We start from the raw sequence: 7,713 nt of genomic DNA, 5'->3' as shown, positions 1-7,713 counted from the left end.
CTTCTTTGTTTTCTGTTGTGCTCTGATTGGTTGACTCAGGGTTCAGGGGACACCCAAAGGCCAGAATGGAGGGAATCAAGAGTCCTAGGAGAAATTCTTTGGAGAAGACAATGGGAAGGGGTAAGAGACATCTTTGAGATGTTGATCAATGCATAGTATATAAAAGAATATAGGGCTTCCCTGGTGGCGCAGTGGTTGAGAGTCCGCCTGCCGATGCAGGGGACGCGGGTTCGTGCCCCGGTCCGGGAGAATCCCACGTGCCGCGGAGCGGCTGGGCCCGTGAGCCATGGCCGCTGAGCCTGCGCGTCCGGAGCCTGTGCTCTGCAACGGGAGAGGCCACAACAGTGAGAGGCCCAAGTACCGCAAAAAAAAAAAGAAAAAAAAGAATATAGAAGAATCAATATGAGAGTTTCATGCATAGTTTCCTCATTGGTATCCCATATTATCAGTGAGAGTGGTACTTGGAGTCATCTTTGAAAAACAGACAGCTCAATACTCTGCTGGGGGCTCTGGGGAGAGGGAGTGTTTTCACTGCAGTGGAAGGCTGGCTGGCCCATTCCCTTGGGAAATTAAGAGTTCTGTACCCAGGATGGGCCCCAGGTCTGTACTCCTGAGTTGTGCCCTGGAGGAGGACAGTAAGAAGGTGGAAGCTGATATGGGCATTGAGTAGAGAGAAAAATAGGCCTTGGAGAATGTTAGGGGGAGAATGTTGGAGATTAAGAGAAGGAAAGTGGGGAGGGAGGGAACTGGAGAAGAAAGGAGCGGAAAGAATACAAGTGCATAGTTCAAGGAAGGAGTTTATAGTCTTTTTCACCTTGTTGAAAATGGATCATCCCCTTTATCCACTTTCCCCCGGGAACAGACCCAAGAATCCAGGCACGTGGAGCTGAATGTTCCAGATACATCAATAAAGAAACTGGCTCATGCCTGGATTTCCAAAAGCATGAGAAAAAAATAGTACAACATATTGATTAAAAGATGTTTGTGTTGCTCTTTTAAACATCTTTGGATTCAGGTTCAATTAAAATCATATACTTGGTGTAACGTATGCATTTTTACTGATGAGAAACTGAAGAAAACAAAGTTGAGGCCCAAAAAGGTTAGGTGACTTTCTCAGAGCCACATGGTAGCTTGCTGCCTCCCAGTGTGGCTCTCCTGCCATAAAGGAGGCAGCACCTTCCTTCTCCCCACTCCCCGCCTGCCTGTCCGCTTTCAGAACGGTTCCTTCCCAAGTTGGCACAAACTCCAGCGAACGCCTGCCTTAACCCTTCTGGGTCTCGGTCTCCTCAGCCTCAATGTAAGGGTGTGGACTGGATGACCCTTCACTATGTTTCATCACTTACAGATTAAGAAGGAGACCCATTTGCCACCAACTCAGTACGTGCTTGACTTCTCAATACCGTGGAAAAGTAGTTTTAAAAACGTGGCCCTGGACGCACAGCATCAGCACCACCTGAGAACTTACCAAAAATGCAAATTCTCGGCCCTACCTCAGACCCTACCGAAGCCGAAACTCTGGGCGTGGAGCTCAGCAACCTGTGTTTTAATAAGCCTGCAGGGGGTTCTGATGCAGCTCAAGTTTGAGAACCGCTACTCTGAATGCTTTTCTGCCCAACACTAAAGGGAGGGCTTAACACGCACACGCGCACAAGGACGTAACTAACTTTTCTCTGTGGCCGCTACCCCTCCCTCGCCTCCCCCCCTCATCCTTTTCCTCGCTCTTCCATCCTGGGATGATGAATGGAGGTCAGGGCAGGGCGCTGTCAACGGAGGAGGACGCGGAGAACTCTCCCTTCCCCGACCCACCGGGTGGGTCGGGGGGGCGGTAGCATTGGGGCTGTGGTTTCCTTATAAATTTCTCGACAGCCGCTGCCCCATTTGGGGGGGAGGTTAGGGGCGCGTTTAACAACAGAGTTTACTTTTAATGATTTATCCAATCATTTGTTTGCAAAATGAAGGAGACCATTAAGAAGTGGGGGTGTCAGGAAAAAGACTTGGGGAGAAGAGACTGGGCGAGAGGAGGGAAGGATAGCGTAGCAGAGCAAGGGTCTGAGGTGAAGCTAAAGAGAAATGGGGGTTCCGGGGAGCCCATGGGTGTGGGAGAAAGGCGGAGGGCTTTGCTTTTGGTACCGGAAAGAAAGTGAAGTTGGGGGAGAACACGGGACTAAGGCGCAACAGAGAGAAAAATGGGTATTAGGAGAAAAACTGAGTTTGGGGGGACTGGTTTTTTTTTTTTTCTTTTTCCAGCTTCCTTTCCAAGACTTTCTTTGCTCCACTTTGCTCCTCCCCCTCCTCCCCGCCTCCTCTTCCCCCCTCCCCCTCCTCCTCCTCGCGCGGTAATGGGAGGCTCCTAGGCAGAAGCTAAAGAAGGAATTGTTTGCGAGTTCAGTCATCCAAAAAAGCTTCTTCCATATGGAGGGACCGGGTGCGCAGGGCGCGGCGTCCCCTGCCTTGTCCTCCTGCTGCTGCCGCCGCGGGCCCCGCTTCCTGCCGCAGGGACCCTGAGCCCCGGCCCGCCGGTGTCAGCCGCCGCGAGCGCACACGCACACTCACACTTACACACACACGCGCACACACACTCACACTCACGCCCGCCGCAGCCGCACGCGCCCGCACGCGCCCTCCCTCCCCGGCCCGCAGCTTCTCGGTCCGGGGCTCCTTTGTTGCTCCCGCGGCCGCCGCTCTCTCCCGTTTTGTGTGTCCCTGGGTGTCACTGTGCGGGTTGTGTGTCCGTGCGGCACCGGGCTGTGTGGCTGTCTCCGCGCCCACCGCGCCCCCGGGCCCCGGCTCACCCTTCCCAGGAGCCGGCTGCACCAGAGGTGAGTCACGTCGCTGAAGTTTGTTTTCTTTTCATAAAAAGTTGTGTTTATTTGTTGGTTTGGGAGGGGAGGGGCGGGAGGCGGCCGCAGGCCGGGCGATACCGAGGAAGCGCCGGCGGGTGGCTGGTGGGGACGCGCCGGCGGCGGGAGCCGGTCCCAGCGCTCGGCCCGCGGGCTCCGGCGGGGGGCTGCGGCCGAGGCGGGCGGCGGGGTGCCGGGTTGCCGCCTCCGGGCCCGGGGGCGCCGCATCTCGTTCCGTGCGGGTGCGGTCTGGACGGTCGTTCCCGGAAGCTTCCCGGTGGAAGAAGGGCCCGGACAGCCTCCCAAACTTCCCCGGAGGTTGACACCGGTCTCCGGCTCCCAGCGCGGGGCTCTGGGGAGAAACCCACATGGGGTTGGCAAATACACAGCACCACCGCACACCCATTTGGCCTCTTAGGGGGTGAGGGTTTACCGTCTCGGCGTTTAAAAATAATAATAATAAATAAATTTTAAAAATTAAAAAAAACTAAACCCAAATGAGGGACCGAACGGACCGGGAGCAAAACAGTCCCAGAAAAGCATCCCCCGCTAGAGGGGTGGAAGGGCCGAGGCTGAAGTGAGGGTGTCCAGAGGTGTCTGTGGGTTTGGGGCAGCGTCTGGAGGATGTGTGTGTGTGTGTGTGTGTGTGTGTGTGTGTGTGTGTGTGTGTTCGCGGGCACAACGTCCTCCTGGGGTTGTTCTCTTGGGGGGTTTTGTTGGTGTAACTGTGAGAGGTTGGGAAATGATCCTTTGGACAAGTGGGAAGGGGCTGTGGAGAAGGGCAAGGAACCCAGGAAGAATTTTCTGCTGGATTTTTGAAGGCTCTGCTTAACTTTCAGGGTGCCCAGTGTTAGTTTGCTCTTCCAGATGGTAGGAGAATTTTGGGGGCTGGGGGTGCAGGCAGACCTGGTGGAGTTTACGGAGCCCTAGGGATTTGTTTGCTTATTTTTGTTTTGGGTATGAGATTGCAGTGGCAGTGTTACTTGAAAGGTTGTTGTGTGCCTCCAGAGATGTGGCAGTAGAGCTAAGAATACCCAAACCACACACCAACGATCCTAAACAGGCACTTTCTGGGCGTGGTGGGGTGTTCTGCCTCTCCTGCGTCCCTTCTCAGCAAGTTCAAATGGGTTTGCATAAGTTTTTGACCCAGAGTTACCTCTTTGAATGGACTGAGTGAAAAAAGTATGTTTTGGTTTCAGGCCCTTGTGCCACCTCCAAGTGCCTTGTACCCAGCTCACATTTGTCACCTAGATCTTTGTTACCCAGAACTTTGCAAACACTGGCCATTGAATGAATGAAATTTTCAAAATTCTTGAATGCACAACCATTTCTGATTTATTCCACAATTGGGCCCTAAGCAGGCAGCCTAGCCCTGTGATGGTTTTTCATCCCTTTGGTCACACTCAATAAATCAATCTCCATTTTCTCAAGGGCAGCATGACAGTATTTAAACAGTCTCCTTGGACTAAGGTGGAGACTGATGCCCCCATACATCTGTCCAACCTGTTTTCTGTGAATCTGAGGCAAGAGTTTGGCCATTTTGAGGTATGTAACAGGTTTCCCAGGAACGTTTCTGAGGTCTTATAATTGGTACTTTTTAATGGTTTCATAATTGAAATCTAGAAGGTTCCCATGGTAATCTTGAAGCACCTTGGGGTCAGTGGGACAGAGGCAGGGTGAAAACAGAAGTGGAGTTATGATTTTCCTGCAGGATGAGTTTTTGGAGCGAGTGTATGGAAAATGAAAGAAGTTAAGAGTTGCCGCTTTGCTGACGTTGCCTGCCCCCAACTATTGCTTAAAGTTTGGCCCTTCAGGAGGCTGGAGGCTGTCTACACCTATGAAATCTGAGGATTGAGATGTCAGACACTGTCTCATTCATCCTCTGTCAAGAGATCTCAGAAGAGGAACACTGCAAGAAACAGCTTCTCAGGAGAAATTGCCCAAGCCACAGCATTGGCTTTACTGAGGAGAGGAAGTTGATAGAGTCCAGGATAGTTGGTTCCTTGACCACAGTTGGGATGGGGGGTGGGGTGGGATAGAGGGAACCCTGCTTAGCTGTTGATTGGTTGGCCAACTTGAATAAGAGGGTGATTTTTGTTCCTTTACCTCCTCCAAATGGGTCCAGAGATTTTCCTTTCTTTGAAATGCTCTTTCAAACGTTTGGGCTCCTAGCTCTCTTCAGCAACTTATCTGTGGTTTCCATACCCTAAGAAGAAGTAGGAGATTTTACTCATGAGATAATTCAGTTGACTTCCCCAGGGGTCCCCAGGGTATAAGCGAGGATGGTGAGAAGTGAACCTGGTGGTCACAATATTCCATAGGACCCTAGGGTTCTGAGTTCAGATTTTGACAAAGTCACCAGTATGGTTAATGAATAAGGGTTTTCCTTTCTCTGTCTTTTAAACAAGTGGATAGAAGCTGAAGAGGACCCAAGTGCACCAGATAATTGCTTCCAGTACTTTCTGTTCTCTGAGTAAGAAAGTATTAATCTGGCACCAGAAGATATTGTACATTGGGAGTTTGCTTTCTTTCCTCCAAACTCCAAGCCTTCTTGCTATCTGTGAAAATAAGGAGGAGGGTGGTTGGAAATTGGGGAGGGAGAGAAAAGAAAGTGATTTGTTACATTTTTTAAAGTGTATTTACTTTAACGTATGGAACTTATTGTCATCTCCATACTTCAATTCAGCAAAAGTTTATAGCACATCAGACCCCAGACTGGGAGCTTTTTTGTCCCAAGAAAATAAGCTTTCTTAGTCAAAGGATGGTTCTCCAAACGACCCTCCCCTCCCAATTTTGATTTTTTGCACAAGCGTCTACTACTACTACTAATAAAAAATGTGTTTTAAAGTTACCCACATTGCCATACTGTAACTGTTTTTGTTCACCCATGTGCATACATACTTTTCACATAGCTCCGATAAAAGTAAAGACTCTTGTAGTCAGACAGTCCTGAAGCAGCTCTACACTTTTGACCAAAGACTCATAGGGAGCAGGTATATCCAACCACTTTGCTATTGCTGGGAACAGCCCAAATCCTGAGGGTGCTCCCACATGGAACCTTTACATGTAATATTTTCATCATTTATGAGGCTGAATCAAATATTGGGGCTGGAGGGTGGGATGGAAGAGGGTGTTTGTTTTTAATCTAGAAATCCATGTATACAGAAAGCCTTCCTAAATAGGACTCTTACCTCCTTGGAGCCCTCAGCGTTGGAAATGGGTAGAGAAGGGGAGGTGGAATCGGGAAGTAAGACTTAAAGGATCCATCTCAAGTGGCACTGCCCTGAGGATTAGGAAACTTGGGTTGGACCCCTGGCTCTGCCTGTGGACTCCATTCACACTGACTCAATCCACTGAGCTAATCGATCACTAAATCTCCATTACCACTGAGTTAGCTCCTTCCCCAAGCTTGCCCAGTCTCTCCTGCCCTTCCTTTTATTATTCCGCCATCCTACCATCTTTTCCATTTCTGCCACCACCATGCTTCTTCATGCCTTTGACAATTGCTGACACATGACTGGACTCCCCACTGTCTACCCATCACCCCCCTACCCTCACCCCCCGCCAACACCCATCATCCATCAGTCCCATAAACTCATCCCCCAGTCTAAGCTTACAATCTAAATTTCTTAGCCCTCTCACATGTGGCTCTGTCTCATCTCATGATAATATTACCTTGATAGGACCCTTTTGCTCCAGCTGGACCCATCTATTAGCCGACCCTTGATTTTGGAGGGGATTCACCCCTTCTGCTGCCTTACCAGCCCCAGCCCCTTCCCTGTTAACCCACCTTCCTTCGTATGAGGGCTGCTGATAATGTGTTCTTAACAGATATTTGGTGAATATTGGTGAAAATGGACCACTGGATGCAAAGGTAATGGTTTTGTAAGAGCAACAGACTGTTTTCAATGTAATCATTGTCCTTCATCTATTGTTCAGTTCATTTCTAGCAAGGGGCCAGGTAACTGGAGATTTAAGGAAGCCTGTGGTTTAGAAAAACTGCTTTTTCTCTGTTTTCTTATTTGTAAAATGGACTAATAAGGAATTACCCTGGTTTATAGCAAGGTACCGTATGAAAAGCAAATACTTTCAAAGTGTTTATTTATTTTGTTTGAGACACTTTCTTTTTCCTCAGGCCCAGAACAAGCTTCCTGGAACCCGTGACCCATGAAGTCTTGTCAACATTCACACCGTCTGAGGGTATCAGCAATGAAGTAGAAGAAGCAGGTGAGGTTTTCTGCCCATAGTCTAATATCTCTAGCCTACTGGGTCAGTCACATTTTCATGTTTTATGGTTCTGCTTGAAGATAAGAGTGTTTCCCATCCTTCAGTATTGAAAGGGTCCAGTTTTGAGTGGAATCTGAACTAAACAAGTTGGTTCTAGTTCAGCTCAGATACTCTTATAGTCAGAGCCTGTGGTGGCCTCTTTCCACTGGCGTGACCATGTCACCCCCCTTTCCCTGTGGCAAATTCTGTTCAACATGTTGGTTATAAACCATTTACTGTGGATTTGGAGCCCAGACTGCAGTGGAAAAGTCCTGCTTAGGTTTGGATGAGGAAAGTCCTGTGTTTATGTGTCTTACAATGGCATTACAGCAAATGCCTTCTCATCTGATATACTGGGTGGTGTTTATCTCACAAAACCCAGAGCGATTCCGTGTCATACCATCTTCTGAAATAAAGTTAGGAAATAGTTTCTCTTTTCCTAATGGTGAATTTGGCCTTATCTTCAAAGAAGACCTTTGATGTTTGGGACAGGGTTATTGGGCAGTAAGAGGAAATCGTAGGAGAAAGATCAGAGCCAATGATACACAGTCAGCTTAACTTGGTTGCCAGAGAAAACGCTGAGGAAAGTCTCAACTAGTTCTCCTGA

At 49.1% G+C, this 7,713-nt stretch overlaps 1 protein-coding gene across 1 annotated transcript in view; it reads left to right on the top strand.

Annotated features, from left to right (window-relative positions):
• Window positions 1-2,311: 2,311 nt before the first annotated feature.
• Window positions 2,312-7,713, top strand: part of BOC (BOC cell adhesion associated, oncogene regulated) — a 62,363-nt gene continuing 56,961 nt past the window's right edge. The window contains exons 1-2 of the mRNA XM_028495280.2: window positions 2,312-2,819; window positions 6,976-7,067. The gene's annotated coding sequence lies outside the window, so the exon portion shown is untranslated. The remainder of the gene's footprint in view (window positions 2,820-6,975; window positions 7,068-7,713) is intronic.

This window comes from Physeter macrocephalus, chromosome 1 (genome assembly GCF_002837175.3).
Source record: "Physeter macrocephalus isolate SW-GA chromosome 1, ASM283717v5, whole genome shotgun sequence".
NCBI classification, from domain to species: Eukaryota; Metazoa; Chordata; class Mammalia; order Artiodactyla; family Physeteridae; genus Physeter; species Physeter macrocephalus.
This window is presented reverse-complemented; position numbering and strand designations above follow the sequence as displayed.